Source organism: Hippopotamus amphibius, chromosome 2 (genome assembly GCF_030028045.1).
Source record: "Hippopotamus amphibius kiboko isolate mHipAmp2 chromosome 2, mHipAmp2.hap2, whole genome shotgun sequence".
In the NCBI taxonomy this organism is placed as follows: domain Eukaryota; kingdom Metazoa; phylum Chordata; class Mammalia; order Artiodactyla; family Hippopotamidae; genus Hippopotamus; species Hippopotamus amphibius.
Window position 1 is genome coordinate 45,890,586 of NC_080187.1, and position 21,288 is coordinate 45,911,873.

The window sequence follows — 21,288 nt, forward strand, 5'->3', positions numbered from 1 at the left end:
TACACTGTTCAAACTTTCAAATCTTACTTCGTGACTTGGTTTGTCCCCTGTCTTGTATGTAAGTCATTTTCAGAGTGAATAAAGGAGTCAGGAGGTAGGTAATTTGTTTCCTCACTGTATTTTAAAGAGTATATTACTGGTTGTGGTTGTGAAATATTTTTTAATTGGGATCTTCAACCAAGCTTATCAAAATGCCAGGTTATGCCTGGGGGGCACATACATAAAGCTCCCACTGGAGAAATTAAGCTATCTCAAAGTCCCTTTGGAGGGAGTTACTCTTCTAAGTGCTGGATTTAAGGTCTGGGATTTCGTGTTTATCAGAGCAAATAAAAATAAAATTTCAGTCTCCTAATAAATCTAAAGGAACTCCTTGGACCACATATTGTTCTCCTTTAAGCAGGCAGTCTGTGTGAAATGTTTTGTTGTAGTATAAATCAATAAACACCTTGAAGCAACCGAAATAGTATATATACTTACATAATTCCCCTTAGTTTTGAAACTTTTTTCTTTATAAGCAATTATTTTTAAAAATCAAATAAAAAGCACCTCTGATGTATTATTAAACACACCAACAAATTCAAAATAAATAACTAGAGGAATGGCCTAATTTTATTTGATAGTTCACAGAATGAGATAATGGCTCAAATTCATTTTCAACCAGTATGGTTTTTATTAACCTGCAAACCCTGGTTAATCTCAATGGGAATCTCTTTTTAAGTTAACGAGTGTGAAGTTCAGCTTGAAGATGGTTAAAGATCCTTGGATTTAGAGTTGTTTATGTAAGAATTATTATCACATCCATTCCCCAGTCCGTAGATGCAATAGATGGTAGAGGGAAGGGGTAGAAGGGAGAAATAGGAAGAAAAGAAAGAGAAAGGAAATAAAGAGAAGGAAGAAAGATGAAAAGAGAAAAATCACATTTGCCTTTGCCAGATGGCTCAGAAGCATTTTGATTTGGGACCTTTTTTATTGCAGAAGGTAAACAGCCTTTGGATTTTGAATATTTGTGCTTGATAATGATACATTTCTGAAAGATAGTCTATGCAAATGTTTCAGGCTTAAGGGTATAAGGAAACATATACCATACTTTAGAAGACGATATGTGCAGCCTTGTAGATTTCTTTCAGACTTGAAATATCATCACCATATTCAAAATATTATTCAAATAGTCCTCGAGCTGTTTGGGATTGTCCTTGCATTTGCTAATAGCTCAGAACCTTGGCCATAGCAAGTGGTTAAAAACCTAGATAATTGATCCTATCTTCATTACTTGGATTAACTTAATAAAGCTTCTGAGTCTAGATCCAGGGAAGCATTACTACCATTAAAACAAATTGTTGTCTGCAAATTGTAGTCCAGAGAACGTTAGACGCATGTGATGTTAATCAGTTTTCAAGGAGAAAAGGTTACGTGATCAATTAAGTTTGAAAACCTTGGTTTTCAACAAAACGCAAATCTAATCACGTGGCTCTTCATGAGGGAGATATTTATGCCAAGTTTCCCAAATGTGCTTGTGCGGAGAAATGACAAACGGAACATACTTTAGGACACATTAGTCTAGACAAATTCCCTCCTTCACATCCTTCACTGAAAATTTTCTATTCTCTTTCAGGGGTAATCAAGTGGCTGCAAAATAAGGAGACAAGCTTCATTTTACTTAAATTAGTTGATTTGAGGAGAAGCAAAGTCTGTTTTTCAAATTATTTTAACATTTTGATAATCCCCAGAGTTCCAGGAGGAGTTGAAATTATCCCCACTGTAGTAGAAAGCCCAGACCCTGGAAAGGTACCATGGTATAATATCAAAATACACCACAGTTCAAATCTGGGCCTTAGCAACTGCCTGCTGCATGGCCTTGGGTAGTAAGGACTGATCATCTCTGAGCCTCTATATTTTCCTCTTGAATGTGAAAATAACAACACAACCCTCATAACATTGTATCAGTTAAACGAAATATTGTGTGGAAAGGCACCTTTCCTACAGTTGGCCTCAGAGTTGTCACAGCATTAAAGTAAATTCGTTTCCCCTTTTTCCTTCCTCACACTCTTGAAACCCAAAGTGAATGCAGCATCATTGTTCAGCTCAAAAAAAAAAAGGAAAAAAACAACCTTGAGAAACTCTCTTTGGCATTCCAGTGTGGGTGGACCAGATACACAGGTTTGATTCCACTCACAGATGATGAAGCTTCTAGACTGTGCCTCCTGAGACCCTCCTCTTCCTGTCAAAAAACACAGAGATCAATCTCATCCCAAAGGTCAACGTGTTTGTCACCTCCTGTCTAGACCACTGCAATGCTCACGACCTGGATCTCCCACAGGGAGCCGTCCGCTGACAGCCGATGACCCAGACGTGACAGCATGCTTGTCGTTAGGTCAGCCCGAGGCAAGCCCAGCACACCCAGGCAGACGCTCAGCCTTGGCTGATGTTTTATGTCAAGTCCAATTTACGATCTGGGCTCTTGAATTAAATCACTAGGCAGTGATGAGCCCAGATTGCTGCAAGAGTTTTATCCCTCACGGCCCGCTGATAACTTGTTGGACACAGAGGTATTGGGACACAATACAGATATCTCTTCATTCAGGTCTGTTTCCAATTCAAATAACTGGACCCACGTGTGCTTCTAGTTAACCGTGTACATGTGCTAGGGCCAAGAGGAGTTTGCGTGCAGTTCTGCCTCCCCAGAACAGAGACTGGGGTTCAGGACATCTCAAAGGATTAAAGAAGTAAACTGAGCACAGAGAAAAAAAAATTTTAATAGCTAAAATTAGCAGTCTTGCCCCATTCCAGCCCTTTCCCCAGGTCACTGTCTTGAGTCACTTAGAATTCAAAATACATTCTTGCCTACAAATCCAGATGGTTTTTTCAGTAGGGATGGTATCATCAACATTATCTGTCAGCTCCTCTTATGATCAACACTTCTAGTCCATTCATTTAAAAAAATAAATCACTGGCAAGAAGTTGGAAGAAAGTGCAATTATGTAACATAACCCTGCCCCACACACAGCCTTGGTCAGTGGGGCAAAGTGGGTCTCTTAAAAGAAAATTGGTGCTTTCAGGGATTCAACTCCTATTACCCTGAGCAAGAATTAAGCTAATTGACTATCACTTGGCCTTTAGAAGACAGGAGGCTAATCTTCTCATCACTTATCAACTTGCCAAAAATATGATTTTATTTAGATGTACTTGGCTGTGAGCAACAGCAGCAAAAGAAAAGTATGTGGAGAGTAAGAAAAAGAGCCCAGTGGAATCAGGAAGAGATTAAAGATGAGCAGAACACCCCTCTCCCAGAAAGTCAGAAATGAGGGTGTATGACAGAGAGCAAGGGAGAACCTCTATATTGGATTACCCCCATCTGCACCGTCCTATCAGTCAGCACAAACAATAGAGAGAACATGGAGGCATAAGCCAGATCCTATCCTCCAGCCACAAACTGCATAAGCTTAGAGTCCTCAGAGGCTATGGCAAGGACTGTTTCAAAGAAAAGTTCGTAAAGAAATTATGCCCCATTTTTATCTAAGCAACTCCCCAGTGCTTCATTGATTCAACACAGCTTCTGATAATCCTTTGCTTTACACTCTTCTCCTCATGAAATACCCTCTCTCAACTCAGAACAAGATAGAACATTCTACCTAAGAATCTTTGAGACAATCTAAGATTCCATCTAAATGTATACAGTCCCTATGGGAACAGACAGATTTGCTTTTAAGTATTCCAGGCACTCATCTCTTTTCATATCTGGATTGCTAGCAGGAATTTGCATACTAGTGCCTAGGCATTCCTTTGCCCTCTAGCTTCTCCTTGGATAAAACTCAAGTGGTTTAGAAGGTTTCCACATAGTTCTCTTTCCGAGCAATCTGTCAGTCTTGGTGCATCACCCTCACTTTCCGAAAATGGCACAAAATCCAGCCAGACTCTTCCAAGAAGGAATTATGTCACTCCTTAATCCTATGCTGCTGCTTAAGTAACCCAAACAAGCTTCCTTCCCACTGGAGAAGGAATGTGCCCCCAGTTCTCTCTATAGGCCAAGGACAGATTGTGGATCTCTTGGCTTGTTCTTCATTGGTACAATCACAGAAACAAACAAGAGAGATTTCTTTTTTTCTAGATGAACATTTTGTACTGAGTAACACCCTTCTGTTGTGCTCCATGTACTCTAAACTGTTGTCTATCCAACATATCTGTTTCTTTCAACATTCCCTTCCCCTATGGGTCTCATTCATTTCTGACTACTGAAGAGTTCTGAGACAGGGCACCTGGACCAATGACATTAGAGGGAATGGAAGACAGAAATAAAGAGTAACAAACCAGTTGGGCAATCATCTTAATTGACCAAAAAACAGATGAGGCTATACAGGCAAGTGCAAATTATATGCATACCATATATAAGTCCTAGACCTCTACCCACTGGTTTCTTGTACTTCACTAAGACTTCAGGCTGTTAAGGAAGAACAATCACTTCTTTCATAAGAAATCTGATTTGCCTAAAACCTTTTTCTTCTCTCTCTCTCTCTCTCTGTGTCTGTGTGTTGGCTCTGAGATACAAGAATGATGAGATTTAAGTTCCCAAAATTGTAGTACTATAGAATTATATGTGGAGACTTTCAGAAAATTTCCACACTGAAATAAACTACTTTGTTCTTCAAAGACTTAATATAGAAGTTTTAACTGAACTGGGTTATCAACATTGAGGGAATTACTACATAAAAGTGAATATATAATACGATTTTACCCCATATCAAGACTGTAGAGTGGAAGTATACTATGAAAAAGTCTTAAATAAAAGGGGAGAGATTGCACTAGGAGATAAATGTCTATTGATAATTCTTGAGTTTCTCTTTTCAATTTTAAAAATTATTAATTCAACAAGTATTTACTGAGTACCTGATAGCATATAAAAATCTTGCCAAAAAAAATCAATGAAACATAATTCCTAAATACAGGAAATCTGATACGTAGTTGAGGAGATTAGACAAAATATAAACTTACACTGTAAAATTTTTACATATAATTTCCATCTGATATTCAAAATAACCCTGTGAGTTATGTAGAAAAAGTGCTCATTCTTATTTAACGTGAATGAAAATTGAGGCTAAGAGAGGCTAAATGATTTGCACCAAGACCACACAGAAGTAATAAAAGGCAGAACTCAGACTCAGCTCTAAGTTATCTGACACCAAATCCACTACAAGTCATTGCCTCTACAATTCAAAGTAAAATGTCACAAGTGCCAAAAAGGAGGTATGTGCAGAGTGTTATTGGTATTTACTTGCTGAGGAGATCAGAAACGATTTCATGAAGGCATTTGATGTGAGCCTTGAAGGACAGCAGTTTTGACAGGCACAACTGACATAGAGGAAACTATAAGCTGAAGGAAATTTAAAGAGAGCAAAAGGTAAGGAGGCAGGGACAAGCGCACATTTAAGAAACGGAAAGTGGTTCAGTTTGGCTGAAGTACAATTTACGTAAAGGAAAGCAGTGGAAGATAAGGCTAGAAATTTGGATTGGAAACAGGTCATGGAGTGCCTTGAATGCCTTGCAAATGAACATGAACACTTTTGGCTGGCAATGGAGAATTACTGAAGGTTTTTGAATAGAAAAATGATATAATCAGAACAGAGTTTTAAAAAGATTAATCTGACAGTAAGATGTAGAACAGTTTGGAAGAGACTGAGAAATTACAAGGCCAGGGCAATGATCCAAGTAAGAAATAATAGGGGTTTGATCTACAAGGGTGAGAGTAGAAATGGGAAGAAAATAAGGAATAAATATGAGGAATGTTAAAAATACAGACTCAAAAAGGACTCCTCGACTAATTACATGAGAATATTCAAATGAAAGAAGTTGGTCTGAGTGACTATAAAGGAAATGACAATTATTGCAAAAAAAACAATAATAAAAGCACATTTGTACAGAAATAAAATGAGTTCAAATTTGACCATGTCCAGTGTTCATCAAAGATATCTGTCATAAAAACATGTAGCTGTAAGAAAAACATCTTTCCCTTCCATACTCTCACCCCTATACACACACCTAGAAACCATGATGGTTTCATTAAGAATTTAATCAGGTCTTTTAAGGGTCAGGTGTTTTTGTAATTACTGAAGCAGTCATTAAGAAACATGTTGTCAAAAGTGGAACCATTAGTTATTTCAAGTAAAGGCAGTGTTAGGGCAATACTAGCTGCTGTTAACAGAGAATCTCTCAAATCTCAGTGGCCTAATACCAAAGAACTTACTTTTCACTCATTTGAGTCTATACTGGCAGGGGAAGGGGGACTCCATGTAGCCATCTGGGGACTCAGAATTATGGAAGTTCTTCCATCTTTAACACATGACTTTCAAGGTCATCTTAGCATTGACATTTAGCTGGCAGTTGAGAAACAGGGAGAGAAGGGAGAATTTCATGGAAGGGTTCTATGGCCTAAGCATTAAAATGGTACACATCACTTTTGTCCACATTTCTTTGGCTAGAATGCAATCACATGGCTATAACTTAACTGCAATGGAGGCTTGGAAATGTGAAAATAACTCTATGCCCTGAAGGACAGGACATAAATTTGTTGTACAGATGGTCAGCCTCTGTTTCTAGGCCACAAAGTACAAAGGCAAGGTGTAGGGGCTAAGGGTAATAGAGGAACCATAATTCTCTCTATAAAAACATAAATTACTCTGAGCCAAGTACAGCCCTCGTTCTGTACGTTTGGGATGCTGCGCTAACGATTTGTTCACTTTAATAAAGACAGATTTTGGTAAAGTAAAAAAAAAAAAAAAAAAAACATAAATTACTATTGCCAGGTGGGAAGTAGTCTAACACATTATCAGGCAGTTGGTAAAAATGAATCTCCTCTTCCTTATGAGTTCGGATCATATAGCATCTGAGAATTAATCTTTCTTCTTAAAATCTGGGTGAAAAAATAAAGTAAATAAAATAAAAATAAATTAAAAATTAAATAAATAAAATCTGGGTGATGTGTGATTGTGCATGTGTGTGTGTGTGTTCCAACAGTTATATGCTAGATCCAGAAGAATAAAAAGGCATACTTACAACTCACACCATCAAAGAAACCTCAGTGGAAGAGGAGGTGAAGTTCCCATCCACCTTAGGCTCTTCCACAGGACTGGGAATGGCAAAGTCAGTACTGCCTCATCCTATTCATGCCTTTTCCCATTATTTCCACTTCCCCTCACCATCATGGTAAGTGTTATTTCAGATTTGAAAACCCAGACTTAGAAAACATACTGCTGGGAAACACTGCAAAGGGTCTGGTGTAAGAACCTAATGAAGATGAGACAAAGTCCCCATGGATAGAAGATAAGACTTCCCAAAAGGAGACTCAAGATTTGTGCCTTGGAAGTTTAAGGAAGAGCTTCCCTGAAGAGAGACAAGGACCTGGGGACAAGGCAGCAAGTTTAGAATTGTTTTCATGAGGACAGCTCTTATGAATGTTTAACTTCTTGGGTGATTTTTTCTTTCTTTCTTCTTTTTCCAGTTTTATTGAGATATAATTGACAAAAAACATGATATTAATTCAAGGTGTACAATATAATGATTTGACATATGTATATATTGGAAAATGGTTACTACAATAAGTTTAGTCAATATATCTATCACCTCATATAGTTATAGTTTTTCTCTTATGATGAAAATTTTTAAGAGCTACTCTCTTAGCAATTTTCTTTTTTTTTTTTTTTAAGGAAATCCAAAAAAGAGGGAATATATGTATACATATAGCTGATTCACTTTGCTGTACAGCAGAAACTAACACAACATTGTAAAGGAACTATACTCCAATAAAAATTAATTTTAAAAAAAAAGCAACTCTCAACTATACAATAGAGGGACTTCCCTGGTGGTCCAGTGGATAAGAATCTGCCTTCCAATGCAGGGGACATGGGTTCAATCCCTGGTTGGGGAACTAAGATCCCACATGCTGTAGGGCAACTAAGCCCAAGTGCTCTGGAGCCCATGTGCCATGACTGGAGGCAAGCCTGCATGCCACAACGAAGATTCCACATGCTGCAACTAAGACCCGATGCAGCCAAATAAATTAATTTTTTAAAAAAAGAGTAAATAGGGCTATTCAACATTATAAATAAATACGCATACATACACACACAAAATAGAGTATGTCAGCTAACGTTGTATATTAGATCCCCAGAACTTACATATCTTACAACTGGAAGCCTGTAGCTTTTGACCATCTTCATTCATTTTGCCCACCTACACTGCCCCCCCCCCCACCCCCAGCCACTGCCTCTGGCAACCACCAATCTGTTCTCTGTTTATATGAGTTTGGTTTTTTAGATTCTACATATAGGTAAGATTCTATGGGATATATCTTTCTGTTTGACTTACTTTACTTAACATAATGCCCTCCAGGTTCATCCATGTTGCTGGAAATTGTGGGATTTCCTTCTTTTTATGGTTGAATAATATTTCATTGTATATATGTATCACTTTTTCTTTATCTGTTCATCTGTCAATGGACATTTAGGTTGTTTTTTCTTGACTATGGAAAAAAGTTGTATATAATATGCAATCAAAATCTTTCATATATCATGAAATTATTTTTTCCCAACTCTTCTGTAAAGCTTCAAATTTATGTGGCAGGTAAAGGCAAATTAGAGAAGGTTCCATAAAGAGACACCCAGCCTGCACCCTGTGTGGCTCAGTCAGCATCCATCTGTCTGCAGTGGCCTTCAGCTGGCAACAGCACCAACCCCAGAAGGACTGCACTGACACAGCCCTCACCAAAGTGAGGGAAGGTGCACAGCTGAGTGGAAAGCAGTGAAGCAGGCCACAAGGAGGAGGAATAGTCAAGCAGAGAACGCAGGGTTAAGCTCGGGGTCAACAGGACACTCTCACCACCTTCCCCTACTAAGGTGATACTTAGCCAGGAGAGAAATGTTGACAATGGCTCAACTTCTGATATGTAGGGAGTTACAAATTTTAGCAAGAGGTCAAGAAAAGGTTTAGAAATCCCCAGCTTCGTTATGATACAATCATGAGAGTGTATAAAATGGACAAAGGAAAGCATTTGAAGGAGGTATAGCAGGAGGCGAGCATCATATCACAGACCAGTGGACAGTGTTAATGCTCTACCCAAATTTCCCCAGATCCCAGTAATAAACAGCCTGCACCTTTGACTCTTCAGAGAACAGACCCATGGTCATTGTAGTTGCTTTCTCCATAGGCTCAAAAAACTAGGAGTTGATGCTCCCCACCCCCCAGAAAGGCCCATAGGCAATGACCGCCAGGTGTGAGAGCAGGAAAGCCTAGCTCCCTTTTCCATGTGAGGAAAAGCTCCATGACAGCGTTCCTCAGCAGGATCAGGCTAAAGCTGAGACTTTACCTGAGGGTGCACCCCTGCTTCCCTTGATCTTTTCCCGTCCTTCCCCACCCTGTTTCCCCTACTCACTTGCTAGTCTTTCTTGGGAGTGCTCTCTCAACAAACCACATGCGTCTGAGTTCTTATCTCCAGGTTTGCTTTGGGTGAAACTGATCTAACACATAAAAATTAAAGGATGCCACCACTACCACCTCCCAAAATGGTAGTAGTAGTTACAAGATATAATGTTGTAGATCAAGAAAGATAAGCACTATGAAAAGGTCACTAGATTTAACAACTGGGAGATTACTGTTGACTCTAATTCCCCCACTTGTCATATAATATCAACAGGGAATAATAGCTCATGCAAATGTCCTAGGCACTGTCACTAACTGTAATCAACCATCAATCACCCTTCCTAATCCCCAGAAACCACACGTGCACACTCCTCACATTGCTGCTAAAACCAAAAACAAAAAATACAAGTAAAAGAAATTTTCAAATTCTTGTAAAAGGACACAGGATAAATCAGTGGCTTGAAGGTGTTTATATCAGACACAGAGTAATTCCATCTCAGATGGCACAGGGCTTAGTGGGAAGGTGAATATCTGGGATTTCCACTTATCCTATCCACAGCACCATAGACAGACATAAGCCGTAGAATGATTGAATGCTTAGAACTGAAAGGGACTTCAGAGAAAGTCCATTTTAACCCCATAGTTTATTATAAAGTCCATGACAATAAAATGCCTTGGCTAAAAGCTGAATTATCACTCAAGTTCAAGTCCTTGCTTGTCTTTCCAGTATACCACAAAGCCTTTCAAGTTTGATTTGTTATCATTATTAGTAAGAGTGTTAGTATTACTATGTGTCAGGCACTGGGCTAAATTCTTTACATTCAGACTCTTATTAAATAAAATTCCCAATAACCTATACAAGGGAATCCCTTATTCTCATTTTTATGTAATAAGAAATAAACTTAGAAGAGATCAGCTAAAGTGATGTAACACAGCTTTCTGTGGCAGAGGCCCATCTAGAAGCCCAAAGACAAAACTAGAATCCAAATCCCACAGTCTTCTCATCATGCTGCTCTCATTCACTGACTGACAATCTGAAAGTCCTATCTCCTCAGACATTGTCTTAGAATAATTATACAACTGCATAGGTTTATGACCCTCCACTGTAAGATTTCCTTTCAGGTAGGTAGGTAGGTAGGCAGGCAGGCAGGCAGGCAGACAGATAGATCCGGCCCATATTTGAGTCACTTACTTATGCAGAAAAAGGTTAGGAATTTTGCTTGGATTATGCGGTTTTGGGATCTATTTTTCTCTTCCTTCTTAAGAAGACATGATTTGAAGCTTCTCTGTAGAAGCTTCTACTAGAAAGTCACCTTACAGCATTCTTTCTATATGAACAAAGACATCACTGAGGCACTGGGTAGAGGGGAAGAGCATCAGATAAAGAGCTGAGAAATCTAAACATTAGTCACAGCAAAGGATAAAGCCAACTGTGGCAAAATGTCTTGGACTTCAGGAATATTGCCTCAGAGAACTCCACAACTGTCAGATAAAACAATTGCTCAAGTTATTATGAAAATCCTCCTTTGAAACTACCTCTGAGAGATGGACACAGTCCTGTGAAGTATTTTCCACAATAAAACCTGGTTTCTTATCTAAAATAAAATACTCCTAGTTTTTGCTCTTTAATGTAAGACTAAGCAAGAAAATGCACTGCTCTCCAAGACCCCCCAAAACATGCCCAGAGGTCATGTCAATAAAAGAAGGTAATGTTTATAGATGTGATTTTGAAACCATAAAATTCTTTATTCAGACAAGTCAGAAATGGAAAAGTCAATCTTGTTGGTTCTAAGTGGGGCAAAATACCCTGCTTTGTTCATCCCTAGCTGGAAGAGATAAATAGTTTAAGAGGTTATGGTGACATTGACCATTTCTGCTTCTTATTCCCAGATGTATAAGCACCACATTCAAAAGTTACTCAATACTACAGTCATTACGAAAAAGTAACCACCAACAGAAAACACTGCAGTGATGTTGGTTGATTTTCTTTTCTTTTCTTTTTTTTTTTTTTAATGCCTTAAGAGAGAGAAGATCTTTTGGAGCCTTTGACCCTTAGACAAAAATAAAATCTGAGTCTGAAAACCCATAGGCTTCACGTTTCTGTGAACAGCTCTGAACATGCGCAACGAAGAATTTATGGCCCATGATGTGAGTTGACTTCCTTGATAAGGAGCCTAAATTTAATTTGTAAACGTGTGCCTGTGACCTCCCTGAGCCAATGGCTGCAGTCTTGAAGCGATGTGTGTGGGCCAGCTGTGGAATTTGGCTCAGTTCCTGGTTGAAGTCACCTCCCTTCTCCAAAAATTCTTTAAATACTGGACGAGTTGTGTGTATGTAGAGGTTGCAAGGGGAGGAGGAGAGTGGAGGAGCTGTTAACAAAAGACAACAGATGGGCTCATGAAGCTTTAACAGGCTGTTGGGGAGCATTCCACGTGTGGGGTTTGAAGACTGTTCCATGGTCCTTTGGTGATAGTAATAAACTTATTGGGAAGGACAAGATTTTCAAGTGAATTTTATTTTTGTGAAGGGAAGGATGTATGTTACATAGGAAAAAGCCTCACAATTCAGATCACACTGAAGGTCCATTCGTGAAAGCTCTTAGGCTGGCTGACTTGACTAGAGTATCTGTATTCAGGCATGAGCATTGTACATGGGGTCACGATTTACTAAAAAATTTCTGAAAGTATGTGACTCAGGTGCCCACCCAGTACTAAAACTTGTACCTGACTGAACCTTCCTGAAATGTTCACTTCATATCCACTTACAAAATCCCACGCAAAGATAAGTGCGACAGAGTCGCTGATACAGAATACCAGTGGCACCTTCTGAGTGTATGTTCTTAGTATGACATGGTACATGCTTCAGTCACAGAATTAGCTGAGAGACCCCTGTACTAATCTGGTCAAATCTTTGACCTGGTTTTCCTATGATAGAAATATTTTCCTTAAAACAAATCCTATTTTACAATTATGCAATTTCATTTTATTAACAATCTTGGTTTCATGACATAGTATAAAAAATTTTGCTCATGGGGCATGTTATACATTTGCTCTATGTTTCTGTAGGAGGATATTTTCATAATAAAAAAGTTTTTAAACAGAAAACCAGAGAGTTAAATTTCTTAGAAAAATATGCATGTGATCCTTTTGTATATTTTATTTATTTATTTATCTATTTATTTATTTATTGGCTGTGTTGGATCTTCATTGCCGCACACAGGCTTTCTGTAGTTGCGGCAAGCAGGGGTTACTCTTTGTTGTGGTGTGCGGGCTCCTCATTGCCATGGCTTCTTTTGCTGTGGAGCACAGACTCTAGGCGCGTGGGTTTCAGTAGTTGCAGCACATGGGCTCAGCAGTTGTAGCTCGCGGGCTCTAAAGCACAGGCTCAATAGTTGTGGCATATGGGCTTAGTTGTTCTGTGGCATGTGGGATCTTCCTGGAGCAGGGATTGAACCCGTGTCCCCTGCATTGGCAGGCGGATTCTTAACCACTGCGCTACCTAGGAAGCCCCCTTTTGCATATTTACCCATTAAATTGTATCTAAATTCATTAACTGAATTGAAATGGCAAAACACCATCGTGCCTTTTCTTAAAGCATTATTCAAATAGAATAGAAAAAAATTATAAAATAAAAATTCTCAGAGCAAATACCTCATAGTCCTTTTCAGAGCTTTATGAAACTTTCATTGTCTGCATGTTCTTCATCCAGAAAAATCTTTTGCAGAATGATCTTAATCTGCTCCTATTAACTATTTGATCTTGGGGAAGTCACTTATACCCCAAGATGTTTCCTCCTCTGTTTATGGAGAGGTATTAGAAATGGTTCTAAGTTGTCTTCTAGCCCTAAATTTTCTTGAATAATAAGATCAAATAATTCTCTAGAAATTTTTTCATAACACTTGTATTTACTGTATATTGCAGTTTAGCAATTCGTTTACTGTGTTCCAGAGGCCCAAGGGAATTAATGGGGCATTTATTGGGTTGGCCACAAAGTTCGTTCAGGTTTTTCCGTAAGATGTTACCCTACAGTAACTAACTTATGTCCCAAGTCTATAAGAAGATGTAAAAAAACAACAACCATTTTTAAAACTTAATGCATTAGCATAATAGAGTCTATGTGGAAAGTTAACAAGAAAAAAATTTTAAGATAGAATTATTATCCCTATTCAAGAGAGTGTTAAATTGATGCACAGATGGTTAAACAATCTGAGTAAGTATGTTAGCTCCAGCAGAATCAGGCCAGGAAAAGGGAAATATTACTGGGCATCTACTATGTTGCAAACAACATGTTAGATTTTTTCACATACATTATCTCAATGATTCCCCAAGACAGGCGTTTTTATCTACATTTTTAACAATAAGATAACCAGGATGAGAGAGATTATGCTATCTGCTGCTTCAAAGTATTCTAATTGGTACTCTCAAACATGGAATTGAAACAGGAGTGTTTTGACAGTGACTTAATCAAATACTTTTATATTTTTTAAATAACCAGAGGCCTGTAATTAAGTAATTCAAGGATTTGTTCAAACACTCAGTGCTGGATCCACTTCTCTATGTTTCATGTCATCTAACCCTGATGGTTACAGATGGTTGCAGGTCTAGATCCGTCAGCAGGACTATAATAACAAATGATTCGGGCTTCCCTGGTGGCGCAGTGGTTAAGAATCTGCCTGCCAGAAATAGAGACCCAGATGTAGAGAACATACATATGGACACCAAGCGGGGAAAGCGGGGAGGGTTGGGGGGGAATGAATTGGGAGATTGGGATACCAAATTGTACACTCTAAATATATGCAGTTTATTGTATGTTAACTGTATCTCAATAAAAGTTATTAAAAAAAAAAAAGAATCTGCCTGCCAATGCAGGGGACACAGTTCTAGCCCTGGTCCAGGAGGATCCCACATGCAGCGGAGCAACTAAGCCTGTGCGCCACAACTACTGAGCCTGCACTCTAGAGCCCACGAGCCACAGCTATTGAGCCCACGTGCCACTACTGAAGCCCACGCGCCTAGAGTCCATGTTCCTCAACAGGTGAAGCCACCACAATGAGAAGCCCGCACACCACAATGAAGAGTAGCCCCCACTCCCCGCAACTAGAGAAAGCCCCAACACAGCCAATAAATAAATAAATAAATAAATAAATAATAAATAAATTTTTTTTAAAAAAGAACAAATGATTCAAAATCTTGTGTGTATATGTGTGTATGAAAGATGACTGAAGTTGACATAATTAATGACCTAAAATTATCAAAACCTAGAAGTTCCTGGAGAAACATTCACCACTTGTCTCATAGTCAAGTTTTACCCAGAAAGACAACTATGGAAGCCAAAAGTAGGTGCAGGACCACCAGGAAAAACAATCGCTGCAAGGTGGTCCATTCAGAGGCGAGAATGGGCAGCACACAATCAGTGAAAACGAGGTAATGTACATGAATAAGATACTCTTTTACCCAAGGAAAGTCTTTTTAAAGAAACAAATGCTGCCGATGTCATGATGGGCTCTCCCTTCAACATCTCACAATGTGATCTGCCGCCCAGCTACAGCGGTAACAAATGTTAATTCAGTGAACTTGTGTTCACAGTCAGTTAAAAACAACAAAATTTTACAGCAGTACACCATATCACCCATGACTTTGTCCTAATTCTACTAAGGCTCTGGCATTCCTCTTGCAGAATGTGCTTATGAGCCAGTAGAAGCAGGGCACAAACACCTAAGACTGCATAACTCTAGGCCCTGCCTTTCTGCTACATGACGCTGCTTTTCCATTCCTAGCAAACAACAGCTTTAAAATTCCTTTTATTTTCTGAAACCACCTTGCACCTTTCTCCAAGATCTTCCTTCTTTAGGTCTTCTTCACCATCTTTCCTCTTTTATTAAAATTTCCTCTTTGGCATTACTTTTCTTAATCCTAAAAAATCCTTTACCAGCTCAGAGTATCTATTTTAGAACTTGCAGACAATATCAAATATCTGGGGTAGATATGTTTCTTTACATTCTGCTAAAGTACTTTCCAGATGTCCCTGAGAATTCATATTCCTAGCAGGTTTGGGGAATTAATGCTGGTGCATTTCCTACTAGCCTTTCTGCTTCATGTTGTTCGAGGAGGTGAGGTAGAGTTGCTCACACATGTTATTTCAAAAAGAATTTGGTATGCAAAGGTAATTTCAAATATTGAGTCTCATACAGTCATTGTCCTCTTTTATATGGGAAAAAGTGTCATGAAATATACATATACTTCAAGAAAAAACAAATGCCTATAATTCCTGCACACCTTTTAGATTTGTAAAATTTTAATAGGATTCTTCCTCTTAAAGCACTAGGTAAAAAAGAAGACCAATAACTCATAGCCTACAGCTGACAACAACACCATCACTCTCAGTACATGACCTTAGAAAAGAATATCTGGACATACTAACAGCATCAGTTTATGTGCGGCATGGTGTGAAAAGCAGCAAACTGGATACAAGGACTGGATGTAAGGACTTCATAACCAATCTCAGGGATGAATACATGACTAAAATTAACAACCTGGTGATTAGATTTGGGCTTTGTGTATATTTTCCCTGGATGTGTGATATGAGACTTTGGCTACCTAATGGCACCATTCCATGCAGGCAGAGTGATATTTGCTATCCTCACAGCAGCCACGTCCCAGTGGTATATAAGGATATGCCTGAAAAACAAACAGAAAAAGTGAGTGGGGTCTCCCCAAATACTGGTCTTGTCTCAGACTTAACACTGCCAGTGGGACCTTCCACAATTCACTTTCCCTCTCTAGATCTGTTCCCTCCTCTGTAAAATGAGAAAATTCTAATATTCAATATTAGAGCATCCCTGAGGTCGACTCCAACTGCAAAATACTATAGTTCAGTATTATGTGCTCTAAAATCTAACCAGTCCACCTACAGAAGGGAAAGAGTAAAGAACAGATTTGGCCATTTATTTTCATGTACCTTCTCCTCTGATTTCCCATTACAATGTCTTTGAACCTCACTTTTAGCATTTGTATAATAATTACCTTTATGTGTCACAGGATAGGGTTTTCTTCTCCTTTAATCTCTTTCTTTTCTTTCCCCATTTCCCCCACCATTCATTGACATTCATATCTCTTCCTTCAAAAGGATCTTTGGGCAGATGGAGGAAAGCAAAAGAGCATATGATTCTGAACTCACATCAAAGTTATGCCCAAAAAGAGGTGATCAATATTACAGAGAGAACACTTTATTTTTCTTACAGGTGAAGGACCTTTGCGTGGAACCTTAAGAACATGTTACCTTCCCTCCAGCTCAGAGTTCTCCAGACTTTCTCAGTCCAAGGCACCTTAATTAAGACCAAACAAAATACCTAACAGTTCCATTTATGAAGTTGTTAAATTCAAACCCTTAATAAGCACCTTAAGCCTAACGACTTAGAGCAGTTTGAAAAAAATACTATGCACAAATTGAAAGGAAAAAATGTTTTTATTTTAAAAATAAATAACCACAATCACTTAGATAATGAGATGTGTGTGCCTGCTGGGCACCACACAACTTCTTAAACCTTGGAATTACATTGCATGTTGCCATTGCCACTTCTTATTGCACACTGATTTTCAAGGATACTGGCTTTTTATCACAGCAACTACAACTTCATTAAGAGCAATTAGCACTTTATGTTAAAACTGTTGTTCACCAGCAATTCTGCTCCTGGGTATATAGCTGAAAAAAAAAAATGTAAACACTAATTCAAAAAGATACATGTGCCCCAATGTTCACTGTAGCATTATTTACAATAGCCAAAATATGGAAGCAACCTAAGTGTCCATCAACAGATGACTGGATAAAGAAGATGTTGTGTGTACACACACACACACACACACACACACACACACATACACACACAATGGAATACTACTCAGCCATAAAAAAGAATGAAATTTTGCCATTTGCAACAACATGGATGGACTTGAAGGGTATTATGCTAAATGAAATAAGTCACAGAGAAAGACAGATACTTATGATATCACTTATATGTGGAATCTAAAATATAAAACAGACTGGTGAATATAACAAAAAAGAAAGACTCACAGACATAGAAAACAAACTAGTGGTCACCATGGGGAAGAGGGAAAGGGGAGTGGAAAACAGGACTTGGAGATTGAGAGGTATAAACTACTATGTACAAAATAAACAAGCTACAAGGATATATTGTACAACACAAGGAATATAGCCAATATTTTATAATAACTCTAAATGGACTATAACTCTTAAAATTGTGAATCACTATACTGCACACCTAAAACATAATATTGTACATCACCTATATCTCAATAAAAATAAATAAATAATGTAGTTCACATGGTATCCAACAGAGGTCAAGCTGTTTTCCTCAAAAACAAAATATCCATGGTGGTAGTGCTCCTTTGAATTTGCTGCTTTGTCCAACAGCAACTTGACACACACTTTAGAACCCACAGCCTTAGCTCCCTTCCAAGGGAAAACACTTGTAATTGGAACCAATCTGGTACTAATTGCCTGAATTCCAGAAAACCAACAGGAGAAAAGATGGGTAAAGTATAGACATAAGGAAAGCAGAAGGAGGGAAGCCAAAGAGAGAGGAAGGACTCCTAGTTGCCCATCCAACATGCACTTTGTGAAAAAATTATATTTGACTCTATGGGAAAAATAAAGTAAAATACTTCACATTCCTAAGCCTCAGCCATTATGAACAAAAGTAAGAGTTTACATGTGCATGTGTCTCCCTCACTAGATTAAAACACAAGCAAAAGATCTTGCTCATTTCAGTATGCCTCCAAATACCTAATTCAATACATTTTGTTGTATTGAATTCCCTTACCCAGAACACTGAACTTAAATCTAATTGCAGTAGAATGTGCTAATTAATTTGTTCTGACTTCTTTTACACCTCTGGAGTTAGGGCTTCTTAGAATTCAATACACAGATTAATGGAGAGTATGTAGGTTTTTCTATTGCTCTGCTTCTGGGATCCCTTCATGTCCCTGCTGGAATGCTGAGAAGAGGATTGGATTTATTGTGTTTCAGACTAAGTATCTAAACAAGCAATGCATGAAGTCCAAAAGTGTACCCTCACTTATTTTACCTCAAAAATGACATTTGTCAGAGTTGATCCTATGGCTTTTTACTGTGTGAACTATAACATGAGAGAACTGCTCCTTACTTTCTGTTAGCCTTTGACTTACCAATGTAATCAAAATGTTAGCTCTGTCTGTTATCATCATTTGCTAAGAAAACATATGTCAAACCATTGCTTGCCCAGAGAGATCAAAAGGATGTGGGCTTTCTTTTTTTAATTTGGTGATGAAAAGGACAGTTTAAAAAATGAAATTAAGTGACTAAACATAAAGTAGCATAACTGGTTTATATTCCTTCTGCATTTGGAAACATTATCGCTGTTTCAGTTTACAAGTTCTTGAGAGAAGGTGTTTGTTCTTTGTTTTTTTTTATCTGGTTACATCGTTTTGTTCACAGTCCCAGAGCTAATCATACTTTGCACTTATCTTGCTCACCTTTCATCAGAAAATTGCCAAGTCAGTGATAGCCTGTGTGACCAGATTCTTCCCCAGTGGTTACACACACTGTGCAAGCCAGCTTTCTAAAAATCAAAGGGATGAAGGAATGCAGACCCCTAGAATCAGCAATCAAAATAGCCTACAGGGAAGGACACCTGATAACTGAACTTACTTTACAAGCAAGGAAGGAATGGGATGGAATCAAGAATCTCAGAGAGTAAAGAAAATGAGCACTTAGCATAGACCCAGAAATACACTGCAGGCTTATAAACGTTATCTCATTCAGCCACATTTAACAGAAGAAGAAACTGAGGTCATCAGTGGTGATATAGCTTGCCCTTGATCAGCTACAGGGCAGAACCAAGATCTAACCCTTGGTCGAATAAAGCATCACATCAACATCCACTTGCCACACAATTTTTTGACATAAAGCTGAGCTGTTGCCAGTGCAAATCTATGGATTTGCTGGGTTTGAGGGGGAATGCAAAAAGACCCCAGTTCCCTTTTCAACTTGAAGTTAGGAAAGTCCTTTTAGCATCATCCCACCTACAGCTAGAGACAGTTGGCCTTTAGGGGAAGGCATATCAATAGCAGCACAGAATGACGCCTCAGAGCTAATGACAGTTAGCTCTCAGTCATATAATATGAGCTGGCCAGCAATATATTTCAAACTGGGCTTCTCCCCCTCCTCCCAGAAATGTAACCCCCCTTGTCATTTCCATTATGAGCACATTAGAATCCCTTCACCTCCTGATATTCAAGATTTGTTAACTTGACCTTATTAACTTTTTTCCATGGCTAAAATTTGGCCTGATCAGCTTCATATTTTCTTCCTGTTTTCAATCAGTTTTAGAACTAAAAATGTTTAAAGCTAGATAAAGCAGCTATTGTTCTTCAAAACGTGTTTTGAACAAAACAGTCTTGTATGCCAAGTCCACAGATACTTTTTCTAGTATTAAATGTTTAATGACAAAGAAGAAACAACTAACCAGAGAGCAGATTTCAGTGAACAGCTTTTATTTGAACCTACATGGCTGCAAAGCAGATACAATTTAAAACAACTCCTAGAAACCAAAGTCTACGTTTTGCTTATTGTCTTAGATCTGGTTCCCTAGAAGCAGAGTCAAAGACAGAGATTTAGGCACCAGAGACTTAATGAGGGTGTATTCTTCATGAAAAACTGGCAAAAGAATGAGGGAAATAGGAGAAGAAAGGGGAAGCAGTCTTGGCCCTTGCCAAGCAGGTAATGAAGTAGGGGGGCCCCTCTGGGCTGTAGATCATATCACAGAGTTGTCCTCTGTTAAGGAAAGGGGGCAGGCTCTGGTCTGCCTCTGTCAGACCATCACTGACAGCTAGAGGCGCTGGGGAGATGACCAGTGGAGAACAGGTTGATAGCCTCCTAGGCATCTCTATGAGAGGCAGCTCCATCAGCCAGGGCAATTTTCTGAGGAAGTCAGCAGGTACATGCTGTTAACAGCAGAGGGATGGATGCACCAGCTGAAAAAGAGGATCTGGATATCAAGAATGTCTACTGTAGCATCCCTAAGTGTGGTTTTCTAGGAACTTGTGAGAAATGCAAATTCCTCACCCCACCCAAGACCCACTGAATCAGAAACATGGAATGGGAGCAGTGATCTGTTTTTTAACACACCCTTCAGGTGATTCTGAGGCACAACCTTCCAGGTGATTCTCTGAGTTTAAACCATTGGATACGTACCTTTCCACCAAGAATTACAAATTGCAACACTATTCACTAATAGACTTAAGTTACTGTAAGTCATGTTGTAACCAGGAACCCCCTTTAACATATTTTGACTCAGATATCTACAAAAGAGAACCCCACAAAGAGATGCCTAGCTTCTATTAGCCAAACGTATCTCCGCTTTTAGTTATTCTTCTCTATTTTCCCCTAATTTTCTGGACTCTTTCCATGACTTGATGGCTCTGTGCAATCTCTTCCCAGGAGTCTTTTTAAGAAGCCTTAATTAGTCTCACACACTGATGGGTCAGCAACTCCATCTGCCCCCAAAGCGGGATTTATAACCCAATGAAGATTTTCCCATTGTGTTAGATCCTCTTTTTTGGAATAAACTTTGTGAATAGTTTGACATTTTGCAGTCATTTTGCTCTAAGATCTTACTGTTTTCTTAACTAAGCAAGTTGAAAAAAGTAGGCATCCCACAATCAAATGTCTTTGTTGCAAGAAGTTAACGACTTCAGACTATTAGGTAGGTTCATTCATTTCCCTCTGGAGAGTATGGAGGCAGAAGTGGTTTGGAAGATTTTTTCCCACAGACTTTCCTTTTAACTTTTCCTTTTCACCGTTAAAAACCTATATTGAAGTATCATC